Genomic DNA, 13931 nt, shown 5'->3' with positions numbered 1-13931 from the left:
TCAGCAATTCTGGAACTAAAACTTGCAATGGCTTTGGTCACGTGGGAGCACACAGGCGGGGAACACCGAGTGCCCACCGTCAAGACGACTGGCGATCAACCTACCCGTGTAAGGGTAATATTTGCAAGGTGGCTTCGTGCTTAGCGCTCCCCATCATGCATGGTACAAGTGCCGTCCACTCGCTATGAGTACAGGGTTGAATTCAGTGAACTCTGTCTTTCTCCTCCTTATAACTCGTGTTTCCTGATTGCACCATGACCTTTTGGCCAGACCCTCTCCCTGGCACACTTTGCTCTTTCAGTGTTAATTTACTAGCTGGCAAAGTCTGGTTATGCCAGACTGTCAAGTTCACTTTAAGCACAACGAGAATTCCATCCCTCAAGTTCTTTTCCTGATTAGCTAGAAAGAGGTACGGATAAAAGTGATGTGCTGGACAGGGTCCCTAGCATGGGAGAAAATGGAAATCCATGTGTGCAGACACCAAGGACGTAGGATAAAGAGATTTGGGGCATGACATCCTAGTATATTGTAGCTCTCCACAGTGTACTGGAGACCATTCAGTAAATAGAGTCACTGTCACAACTTGCTTTTTTTTTTTTTTTAAACTTTAGACATTCGACACTATTTGGATGATGTTGGTTTCAAAACCTCATTCATTGGAAGTTGTACCGGCAAGAAAGTAGATGAGGTCGCATGAGTTACCTTTCTTTCCACTCAACCCTGAGTTTCATTCCAATAAACAAGCGGGACTATAAGCTACCAGAAATGTGGCTTGGGCCCGGGAAGCTTCAGTTCTGATAGTTTTATATTTAATGCGTCCTTGGGTTTATGCGAAATGAGCTTGTTTATACATTGTCTCCAAAAATCATTCACTGATGTCTCTGGCCAAAGACGGTGGAGGAAAGACAAGTATATTACGTTGTTCCTCCTTAAAATCCACCGTAAGTGAAATAGCGAGACCTAAAGGAAGCTAAAACCTCTGTCTTTAATAACATGAGAACATTTTCACAGACCCAGTCAGAATGAGTCATGGCCGGTGATCAAACATGAAATCTAGATTAAAACAAAACAAAACAAAATGATGGGTCCTTTTTTTCTTGAAGAAGGGAACACAGAAAAGCTAAATCACCTCTCCAACCTGTAACAGTGGCAAGAGAGTTCAAGAGGCAGCTTGAAGCCAGGAAACAGCTGCAGAGAAGGGACTACAAAATAAACCAGAAAGCAATGAAGCCACCTTGGGAGGAAAATGGAATCGACATGACTGATAGGACTGAATATAGTCAAGGTAACGGGGATTGGGTTTGAAGAATTGCACCCACACACCGATGCTCTAAGAACAAGGTTGTTCCCTTGATCATCTCGTGGATGTTTCAACTTTTAGTGCCCATGTGCTAATTTCCATTGGAACGGTGGCATGTCCTGCCCTGCAGAAACTGGCCGCCGGTTCGCCAAGCACCTCTTCTTTCCTAGGACATGTCCTGAGTACCCATCCCGTGTGCCTCACGGGGAGGTCCAGGGCTTATGGGAGGTGAGCATAATTCATGGGACTGCTTTCAGTCCTGCTCTGTAAAGTCCCCCTGATGATACACTTCATTCCTTCTCCTTTCTCAGATGTCTGGGATGAAGACAGGCATGGTGGCTTGAGAATTTGACTGCAGAAAATCACGGCACCCCGCAATGGATAGGAAACGGTGTCTGAACCATTCCTTGGAGGAGAACGATGCGTGAGTCCAGATGAGCTGTCCTGGACATCGTGTGAGAGAAACTTCTGTAGTGTTTGAGCCACTATATAGCTTGGGGTTTATTTCATCGGTACGGTTATCTTATTATATAGTTAATATACTGTATATTCAACAAGAGACTTGAATTACAGTTAAATTATAGTTCATTACAAAGGACAAGAGAGTTAAATGTTTTCTTCACAGATAAACTCAACCTAGAAAAGAGTTAACATATTCCTGAAATTCCTCTACATTCTCTTCTTCCTACTCCTTTATTGATTGATTCAGTTCTAAATCCACAGGGAAGGGCTAATAAAGACAGGTGTCCACACCAGAGTGGGAAGGGAGTCCTGGTGGTCTAGAGCAAGAAGTCACAGCTAGACTGAGGTGTGACCCCACAGGCTGCCTGGTGTGCGATGCTGAAGTCCACAGGGGTGGGGGGTGCACAGGAGCTAGATTAGCTATGGGAAAATGAACAAAAAGCATATATATTTGCAAGAAGGGGAGCCAGATTTCTCACTCAGATAAGGGAGATAAAGTTACGGATAGAGAAAGCTTGTATGAAGACAGTGGTGTGGCAAAAGAATCCAACATATCAGTGTTCTTGCATGATTTGTGACGCAGAGACATAAATGACTATGGATATAAACGCATGCACAGATTTCCTAGCTCTGCTCACCAAGAGGGCCTGGTGACAGGGAGGATCCCCCTGATAATGAGCACACCCAGGACCCAGGTTTTGGCATCTAGGAACCATTCTTCATGAAGAGATACCGGGGAGCCTTGGAAAAAAATGGCAGAGTCCACAGCTAGATCAGAAAGTGCAAGATGAGTCAGGAATATCACATGTCAGACAGTGCCCGAGAGATGACATGGTGTCAAAGGACACGGAGCCTCATTTAAAGGAAGTATCACTGGTCCAACTGGGGACAGTGAGATTATCAAAAGAACTAATGACACGAATTCATTATAAACTGTGGAATGACATGAGAAGCCACGAGGCCCTATTGATATAAATAAATGAATAGAAAGTTGGACGAGGAACAGGCTATTTTCATAATTTGAAAGAACTGCCCAGTGGATAGTTTGTTACAAAGGGCAAATGAGAGATTTTAAAGGGAAGCAAGAGAGATGTTGCTCTAATCAAATGGTGAGGGTGCCCTGGTCAGCAGTGGTACTATGCTGTTCACCACAGGATGGATCAAAGAGAACACATTGCTACTTCTGGGCCATTCTTGCCAATGACATATAACTTGAATGGAAGCATACAAAGGAGCAGACAAACCCATTTGAGGGATATTGTACAAAATTACTGGCCTGCAAACTTCAAAATTACCAACATCATAAAGGTCAAGGAAAAATATGAGGAACTGCTCCAGACTGAAGCAGACGGGAGAAACATGGTAGAAACATGCATCATGTGATTCTGGGATGAATTCTTTGACTATAAACGACATGATTGGGATGATTGGCAAAGTTAACTAAGGTGTGATAATTAGACAGCAGTTATAGATCCAAGATCGTTTCCTTTATTTGATATAAGAATTTCCTCATTTGTAGAAAGTACGTAGTATATTTTCAGGATTAAGGATGTGTCAAGCATCTGTATTACTCACCAACATTTCCGGAAAAATAAAAATAGTTCTTTGTACTTCCTTAGAACTTCCTGTGTCTTTGAGTTGTTTAAAGCATTAAGAAAATGGGTTATCAGGGTCTCCCTTCGACACTTCTAAAGAGGATCTGGATGCTTGTAAATATGTCAGTGGTACAGATGTCAATCTTCTCAAGTTAATTTGTAAAACTGAAGGCAATCACAACGTAACTGTCAAAAGGATTGAAGCTCACAGCACCTTAACTGTCAAAAGGATTGAAGCTCACAGCCCCTGTGAGGGGTGGAGTCCCCGCCTAGGTAGGAGGAGCACAGGAAGTCCGTCCTAGAAGTTACCTGTGAGCCACTTGACTCCAGAGTTGAGGCTGATGCCTTCTTCCAAGGTATGAAGGGCTCTGCCCTCCCGAAGCCACATCTCTGCTTTTGCTCTGGAGCAGGATCGTACCACCAGAGGCCATCCAGAGCGGGGTCAGTGCCAAGGGCTACTGCTCTCTGATTCGCCACATGCAGACATAGCTCCCTGGGACCAGCAAGACCAGTGAGGGTCCAAATTCCTTCTCATGCACAACCAGCAATCCTCATCCTCCAATTTTTTCTGCAACATCACCCATTTGCTGCTGCATTTCTTGCCTTTCATACCTTGCGCCTTTGAAAGACCACGTTTTCTTTATTGTTTTCATGATGACCCAGAATATCAATGCTTGATGTTATGCTATAATTACTCTTTAATGCAATAGAGAGGAGAAATAAATAGAATATATACCTATTATACAGGAGCAGGCAGAGTTATTATTTTCAGAAGTATAAGTTTTACAAGTGAAACACTAAGAGAAAAATTAAAATGGAGAGGCTAAGACATTAAAGCGACATGGCTGCTTATGAAATAAACATACAAATTCAACAATTTCCCCATATCTGAGTAATAACATGTTACAAAATAAACTGACAGGGAGAGAATTCATGTACATCATCAAATACGCAAAAAATAAAGTGCCTCAAAATGAACTCAACAACCTGCGTATGATATATATTTAGAGAAAATGTGGAAACGTTATTGATGTATATTATCTAAGAATTAAATATGGGAAAAACATGTTACTTTTTCTTGGTGAGTTGGACAGATGTCAATCTCCCTAAATTAATTTGTCCATTGAAGGCAATCTCAATATAAATTCCAACAGGGTTTCTCTGAATATGAGAAAAGCGGATTCTCATAGTAATAAGGAAAGACCAGCCCCTCTGGACACCCAGAGGTATTGCAAAGCTGTATTATGAGAGCTGTTGGAACTGGCACTAGAGTGTACGGATGGTCATCAATGGGACCAAGTCCATAAAGAGAATGACATCAAGAGGAATTTAGTACATGACAAGGAGAATATCCCAGTGCAGAAGAGACAGCACATTTAACAAAGAGATTTGGGATAGTGACCAGAGGGCCATCGGAGGGAAAACCATATAGGTGCCTATGTCCATACATGTATATGTGTATATGTAACAGTATTTGTCACTAAATAGAGTAACTGTATACTGTATATATACACAGACTATATTTTATATAGTATCTGTGCATCTAAATAGACATAGATGATTATAGATAAATAGAGATAGATGATAGATGATGCAGATGAGGGATCGATGACAAATGACAGGTACTACTATTCAGCTATCTATACCTTATTTTATTCCTTCTATAAACTTAAACACAAAGGTAGAAATTGTGGAAGGAGAAGGGTTCCTTTTCCGAGTATGGTGCTGAAGTGGAGATAACTTTCAAAGAAAAAGAGAAAAATCCCAGACGCCGTAAAGATTTGCTGATTTGGCCAGATGTGAATTTGTAATTTCTGCATTCCAATACATGCCATAAATACAATTAAAAGACAAAGTTTTTAAAATGTATTTATTGGCTTAGGTCATCCTGAATTTGAATGTGAAGGGCTCCCATGCACTTAATTATTTCGTATCACCAAAAGCTGTCAGAATAGCACACTGATTAAGTGTCGCTCTGGACATGCTACATGGATGCTAATTCCCTGGGTTCATCAGAAAGCCATAATCTCATGTATGAAAATTTCCCCTAAATCCAGGCAGGCACGATTTCAATTACCCTAAGGAAGTAAAATCGGCCAAAGCTCCCAGAATTTGGCTAAGCAGAGACTGTGGGACTCAAAAGGAAAAATAAATCAACCCTATGGGAACTGACACAACTATTAAAAAGCAGTCCAAACTACAGAGTCCTTTGATTTCCACTTTGTTTCTTTAACAGTTTTATTAAGATATAATCCACACAGCATACAAGGCACACATTTAAAGTACACAATTCGATGGTTCCTTATACAACTGACTCAACTATTAAAAAGCAGTCCAAGATACAAAGTCCTTTGCTTTCCACTTTGTTTTTTCAACAGTTTTATTAAGACCATCCACACAGCATACAAGGCATACATTTAAAATACACAATTCGATGGTTCCTTACACAGACACAGAATTGTGCAACCATCATAGTACGCCGTGCATCAAAAAGAGAACCTGGGTAGTTAGGCTGGAATTCCTCATTACTGCACCCCTCCCAGCTCAGCCCTCAGAAACTGCAAATACGCCTGCTGTCTCTGAGATCTGCCTATGCCAGGCATTTCCTAGAAATGGGATCCCACAGCAGATGGTCTTTGTGACTGGTTTCTCTGCTTAGCATCCTGTCAGCAAGGATCAGCCACACTGTAGAGCGTGTGTGTGTTCTTCATTTATATGGAATAATGTACCATGGATGGAACACATTTGTTCATCTCTCCATCCATCAGCAGAAATGGGACTCTGTCCACTTTGTTCTTCTCTTTCAAGGATGTTTTGGCTATCCTGGTCCCTTGAAATTCCCTGTGAATTTTAGGATCAACTTTTCCATTTCTGAAATAGGCCACTGGGATTTTGATGGGATTGCTCTAAATTCAGAGACGATGTTGGTGAATGTTCCTAATCTGGACAATAGTAAGTCTTCCAAATCATGATGACAGGATATCTTTCCATTTTTTTTAACTTTGCTTCAGCAATGTTTTTTTTAATTTTCAGAGGATAAGTTGTATTTCTTTCATGTAATTTATTCCTAACCATTTTATGATTTCCTATGCTATTGTCCATGGAATTGTTTTCTTAATTATATTTTTGGATTATCCATTGCAAGTGTATAGAAATTCCAGTGATTTTTTTATATGGATCTCACATCCTTAGAATTTTCTATATACAAGCTCATGGCATCTGCAAACAAAAACCACCTTTTTCCTTTCCTCTCTGCATGCCTTTTATTTCATTTTCTTCCCTGTTGGGGCTGGAAGGTCCAGCACAATGTTGAGCAGAAGTGGGGACAGCAGAAATCATTGTCATGTTCCTGATCTTGGGGAGAAAGCACCCAGCCTATCACCATTAAGTGAGACGTTAGCTCTTGGTTTTCTGCAGATGCCCTGTGGAGATTTCTCCTGGTTTTCTGTATGTAGGAAGAGCACTAAAATTGAGGTAATGGTCTGTTTAAATTTTGACATATATACATCCATTCATCCTGTACAAACCACAGACACTGAGAGATGTGTTACTCTCTGATAACTGATCTTAAACTTGTGTCAGTAATAAAATGTAAATTCCCAAGCAGCATTAGAATTCAATATTGACCCAATTCACATTCAATTGTAATGCTTCCCCCAAAATAAAAAACAAAAAAAATAAAAAGAAGACATACAACTTCTCCCATGATATTCAAACACAGATTTTAACTATAATGTAGCACTCCTAACAAAAGTATTGGTCATCTTAGAAATTATTGAAACTACAGTAAGAAAAATATACTTTTAAATTATGCTTAGTAGGTTAAGGAACTTGTCAATTTCAGTTTAAAACCAAACTGCTACAGTACATCTGGGAAGCACTTCTCAGCTTACCAAGTATTTCCATAAACATTATCTCCATTTACCTCTCAATTTGGAGTCAGGTAAAGCGTATTCTTGAAGACACTATGTTTCAAAGACACCAATTAGCTTGTGTGAATAAACACTGAGTGAAGCTTATACTAAAAATTAAGTTTCTTCATCTCTTTCCAGAGTTCTCAACTCTTCTTTATGGCCCCCTTGCCCTGATGTTTGCAAAATTGTTTATCAATCGTACCACCACCTGTAGTTCGATCAATTAAGAAAAAAAAGCATAGAAACTCTAAAGAGCATTCACATGTCACATGGCACTGGATGGAAAATAAAAGCTGAATTTAAAAATATGATTATGGGCTGTTTGCACTGATTAATATTAATTTATTTTTTGCTACTCAGGTGCTTTCCTGGGGTGAGTTAATTGACCTGAGATGCTAGTTCTAAACTTTTCTGAATATATATTTTAGGTAAAAATGCTCCAATTTCCAGGATGGCATTCTATTTTCTCAACAGTTTAAAATCAACGATCCACCATTAAGACCATTTTAAAATATTGAAAGAGATAGCAATCATCTCTACTCTAGCTAGAGTTCACTGTATTGCCCTGGGACTTGAGTTTTGAGATATCTAGATCATGTTAAAGAATTCTAGGACATTAAAAAGAGAGTTTTTTTCTGAGAATTTTCCTTGTAAAGATGGGATTTCATGAGTGACACTGAGGTAGAAAGAAAAAATGTTCCATGATAGAAGGCGTTCCAGACTTACGTCTAGGAAGCATTATTCGTAGCTACACTGCATGCAGCCAGAATGTGAGGCCACGTGTTTGTTCATGCAAAAGTAAATAATGGCCCTGAAAACATTCCTTCATGTTTTGTAATGACATGCCCAAAACATCTGCCTTATGCAAACTTGCATTATAACAACAGAATACCTTCCTGCCTCTTAGCCATACACGGGGGGTGAATTCTTTCGAGCACAGTTGCAATGGCCGGAGAACCTGGGCAGTCCTTGGGGAACTTGTATTGCTATTTTAAGATGCATCATGGACAGCCAAGGAGCTCATTGCTTCCACACGCAGCCTAAACTTGTATCCACACATTTGCTGATCGCTCGATGTGTGTCTGACTTGCTTACAGAGCCTGGTATGATTTGGAAAATGCTGTCGGAACAGGTGATGAGTTACACGTTATACTTTAGCTTTCCGGTCTGCAGTCTGCGCTGGTCTGAGAACACCAGAGGTGACATTGAGAAATATCCTAAGTCATTGTTTTGTGGATGTTGCCTGATTGATTCTTTGGCATATGTAAGTCATGCCAAGGTTGGGTTAAGGAACCCTCACAGGATGCTTCGGTCAGGATTCTCCAGAAAAATGGAACCAATAGTATATACATATACTTGGTATCATATAATATATATCCAATAACATATATACACTATAGAAAATTCTGGAGGTTTCCATGGGAAATAGTATACTTAAAGGCTTCTGATGGGTGGTTAGTTGTTATACACTTTCTGGAAGGGAATGTAACAATAGATAGCAAAGGCTTTAGAGAAATAAATTTGCTATGACTTAGCAGTTCATTCCTAGAAATATACTGTATGCAAATAATCGTTGATGTGCGCAAAGACTTAATTGTATGTTCTTCTGTTTATTAACAGGGAAGAGGTGGCCAGAAACTAAATGCCCCAAATGGAGAATCATTAAAATAAAAAGGGGTTGAATTTCACTGTAGCTATTTCATGATGGTGTTGCAGGATCGCTGATGACGGGGGGCCAAACGTGCAATATAGGAATTAATGAAACAAGTTAAAAGGACTGGATGGATATAAACATAGCTATGGAGAGCTGTAGATCAGAAACAAATAAATAGATACAGAAATACCTAAAAGGATATATACCCCTTAGGACACAGTGATGCAATTACAGCTAATTTAAGTTTTCTTCTCTGCACATTTCTGGATGTATCAAATATACTTTTAGCACAAAAAGTAACAGTGGAGAAACCTAATACCACCTTAGCCTGGTGATCAAGTTCAACACCAATGGTAGTGTCACGTGATGGAATGTCCCTGGCTAGGATGTGATAGACATGTCTCGCTTCCAAAAATCTACAACCTCAGTCTAAAGGTGAGAAAATCGTCAGACAAATCCCGATTGAGTGGCATCCTACAAACCCCCGAGACACCCTCGGCCAAACTGTCCAGGTCATCAAAACAAACAAAGCCGGAGAAACTGTCACAGCCCAGAGAAGCCTAAGATACTATGAGGACTGAATGCCATGTGGGGTCCCGGGGAGGTACGACCTGAAGAAGTCGTAGTAAAGGAAGGACTTGGGTTAATGAAATGTAGCAATGGCGAACCTTTATCGTGACGACTGTATGTCGTTTGTGTGCGGTAAGGAACTTTGGAAAGGAGGCGGATTCCAGCAGAAAGCCTATTTTCCAGAGGTCAAGAGCTTTCCAGCTGGAATCTCTTCATGCCCATCTTCCCATTCTTTCCCACTGCAGAGAAAGATGCAAAAGGGGTGTCTCCTTTGAAGTTGAGACCTTTCTCAGGGTCTGATACAGGCGTCCCTGAGGCACAGCCAGTCTGGAGAGTGTCAGTGCTTGGAACTCACCTCCATGTGCAAACAGCTCCTGCCCGTGAATCCTCCTTGCTTCTGTGCGCCCAGGGATCGATCACTCTAGCCAGGAACGGGAGAGAGGGGGATACACTTCCTGTATCCTACAGTGATCGTTTCCTCCAACATCCCAGAGCAGGTGAGCTCACCCCTGTCCTCACCCTCCTTCTGGGCTAGACATGACTAAGGCTTGGGGGCATCACACCTCTCAACTGTGGGTGAGGCCCAGCCCACACTGATGTCACAATGTTGGGGCTCTGTGTGTTTGTGACATCATGGGTGCCCAGGAGATGGGCTGTGATTCTCACAAGTATGAGGACAGACATCGTGAATCACCTACAGTATTGACAGTGAACAGTTACACAGGTTCTAAAGCACGTTGCTGAAGATCTTTCCCCAGAAATGACAGCAATTTCTACTCCCATCAGCAATAGAGGTAAGGGCTCTTTTTACCCCTAAACTGTACTTTTAAAACTGTCTCTTAGTATATTTGGAGGATTTGCTTTTTCACTGGAAGGTCTGAGAGCTGCATTTTCCCTGAGAGAGGTTTCCTGTATTCCCTAATACCGTGGGGTCATGGTGTGGCCGACAGAGTAGTTACAGGCTCCCAGCAGTGCAGGACAGGGGTCAGGAATCCACAGCATTTGAAGGGAGACCCGCTGCTGGGTAATGGACGGCACTGGGTATGTCTCAGGGAAACAGGCTTCAGTCCTTACACTCTGTACCTTACGGTATCTTCAGACCAGCAACAGGGGGGCTCAGGCTTGCCCCCTTTCAATGCAGGGAACAGACCCCTCCAAAGTTGCTTCTGGTTCTGATATTTTATGGCTACAACTCTAAGACAAAATTCACCAAGGGGCTGGAGGTTGGGCCTGCCCAAGGAGCAGTTACATCACTATTAGGTCAGAAGGTCCTTGAAGGGAATTATCACAGCACTTGGGTTATCTACTCATGCTCTGGACTTTCAGGGCATGATTATGCGCGAGACGGCTGGACAGAAAATTTGCCAGAGAGGGAGAAAATCATGAACTGGGTGCGGTAACCTAGGTAATAGGGGCTGATTTATTCCCTCATCAAAAATGGATTGCCAGTCCTCTCTGAAATTGTGCAGGAGGTGATTTTATATAATCAAATACAGCCACGGGAGAGAGGGAAGGGAAGAGATGCAATGAAAGTACAATGCGGAGATGATAATGGGAGAAAAAGGGGGTGTTTGAGTCTGGAGGGAAGTAGAAAGCGATGTGCTCCCCTTTGGAGGGAAATGAACTCACATGTGACGGAGCAACTGGGTTGAATCTTGATAAAGAGGGCTCCTTCAAGGGGAAAGGTCGGAAGACACTTTGTGGTCCCTTCAAAGAACTGAATGCACAGCCTCTGAGCTAGAGGGTAGGATTCCCGGACAGGATGTAGGCTTTGAAGTTTGGCAGGGAGGTCAGGTCAGAGCAGAGAGGACAGCATACACCAGACTGGAGAATGTGAAAGATGGTTTGCAGGTAATGAGGATTTAAGAGTATTTTCCATGATAATTAGAATGTTATTAAGGTTTCTGGCTGAAGGGTGGAAGATGAGGAGGGGGCAAGGAGGGAGAAGGTGGATATTAAAATTGCATCAATAGACCAAAAGTGAACAATGTGTGAGTTTATGTTCAACCCACAGAGTGCTGGGCATGCCAGGCTTAAGGAAAACAGCATAGAGCATTAATGCTGCTTTATTACTAAAAATAGAGGGAAGACAGGCAACTTAGTATTCACTTAAGAACTTTAAAGACAGATCAGACCACACACAAAAGAAGTAATATAAAAAATAATGGAAGTGAATGATTTAGAGAAGAGGAAATGTATTTTCGTAAAATCAAGCTAGATATGATTTTCTAGGGAACAGCAAAATATAATGTCAGATATGTAACTATGAAAGACAATTAATATACAGATATCCAAAATGAGGGAGAAGATTTTATACAATCAAATACAGAAAAATTAAAACATTTATCAAAGATATATATATATATATATAACATTTGAAAATGAGAATGAACTAGAGTATTATTTTTACAAAAACATGTTATTAAAATTGACTCAAGAAGAGGTAGAAATCTTAGACAAATGGTTCCAAGGGGCTTTGAGAGAGCTGTCAAAGAATTATGCCATACGATGTTGTTTTAAATTCGGAAGCATAGGATTCCTGTAAATATACAATTTCTCAAGAACAGAGAAAGAAATCTGGACATTGAAAGAATATGTCAATACTAAATAAGGATTATTTCAGGAATGCGAGGCAGGTCAATGTTATAAAATCCATATATACAGCCCAGTGTATTAATGGCACATGGCAGAAAGAGTAGGCAGTTTTCTTCATAAATTAGGTCACATTAACAAATCTGATAAAATTCAACACCCACACCTAATAATGATTCTTAATAGAACAGCAAGAAAAGAAAAGTCCTAAAAAGACAGACACTTACTTCAAAAATACAGTCACCAGTAGGCAAAACACTAACTTTTCCTGAATATCCACCAGTGGTATAACAAGAATTCTCACTCCATTTTTGTTTACAATATTTCTTCAGTAAAAGAAAGAGGGACATATTTGATAAGAGGAGGCAAATTTTTTTATTTTTGAAGATGCTTTCATAGCTGACCAAAATAGTCAACTAAAGTAAATAATATCCAAAATGATTTAAGTTCATGGTGAAGCTCAGGGATTAAAAAAATTTGTCACTGACTATTAGAAGACAGAAAATCCATGTGATTTTTATGTTCAAACCACAACCAGTTAAGAAACATAATGTTAATTGTTTACACAATAGCCACAAACATGAGAAGACAAACCTAATTACTAACAAAGTTTCAGGATTTTTGTGAAGAACGATGGATTCTTAAACTTAGTGGGAGGACGTTAGGAAAAATAGACCTGATTTAATACAAACACTGACTAAAGAGAGAGACATGGCCCGCGTAGGTCTCGGAAGAGTTAAATTACAAAGATAAATTCCACTCCAATGTAATGCAAATTCATCAAACATTCAAGTTGTAATTTGAAGAAATGTTTTAAAATTCTCTTGGACATATATATTTTGTAGATGATCCAAGGAAGTTTTAAAAAATAAAGGACAGGTTTCCTGAGATACCAAGATTGGTATGAAGTTAAAATCATGTGTAGAAAGCTCCTTCGGAGTCAAGCAACAGGGCACATTCATTTCCCAAATACACTTACAGACATAACCGAACAGTCTCCACTCATCCCATGATGCAGCTCTAACTGACAAGGGGGAAATTCAGAAGACATCAAATGAAGAAAATAGTTGAAAGCATAGTATGTCCACTGTTGTCCAAATTTGATTAAAACTAAATATGTACACATAAACATGTTTACACAGGGGCACCTAGATGCCATATGCCTGTACCTCAGTGGCTCCAAAAAGATGCCATCTCACCAGCATCTTCATTTTAGCCCAGGAAGACCCCCATCAGAATCTTGACCTCCATGACCATAAGACAATACATCTGTGTTGTTTTAAGCCAGTACATTCATGGTGATTTGCTACAGGTGCAACAGATAACTAGTAGTTTAATTCTATGATGAGCTGCATCTGTTTCGCTATAGGAAAAGTCCCATTTTTCGTAAGGACCCAAACAGAAATAAACCAGACTTGGTGAGGGATCAGCCCTGTTCTTCAGGGAAATTCCTTAGATGCAAACCCTGGTTGGGATGACCTGGGGCCAATGGGCATAGGAATTTCCTATCCCTGATGAGACCTTGAACCACTGCAGATTTCCTAATTGAAAATGAAATATTTTAATACCAAAAGTGGTATGTTAGAAGGGGCAACTTTGATTCACTTTAATATGTAATCAAACCTCATGCCATTTTCTTCTTAAATGGTTTCAGAGCCTCTGAAAAATTTTCTAGGTGCTTTTTCTTTCACACAGATAGGTTGGGCTAGGAATTTAGGTATTTTTAAATCAAGAGAAGGCTTCTCTTTATACATTTACTCTTTATATGTTGTTTCCTTTTTCTTTATTTTTTTCTGCAATGCATGTACATATGTATTTGTAATTTGTATTATATGTGAGTAAGA

At 40.3% G+C, this 13931-nt stretch overlaps 1 long non-coding RNA gene across 1 annotated transcript in view; it reads right to left on the bottom strand.

The window, feature by feature from the left end:
• Positions 1 to 13931, bottom strand: part of LOC118935983 (uncharacterized) — a 292406-nt gene that overhangs the window by 20837 nt on the left and 257638 nt on the right. The gene's annotated exons all lie outside the window — the stretch shown is intronic.

The sequence above is a fragment of the Manis pentadactyla genome, chromosome Y (genome assembly GCF_030020395.1).
Source record: "Manis pentadactyla isolate mManPen7 chromosome Y, mManPen7.hap1, whole genome shotgun sequence".
Taxonomy (NCBI): Eukaryota; Metazoa; Chordata; class Mammalia; order Pholidota; family Manidae; genus Manis; species Manis pentadactyla.
This window is presented reverse-complemented; position numbering and strand designations above follow the sequence as displayed.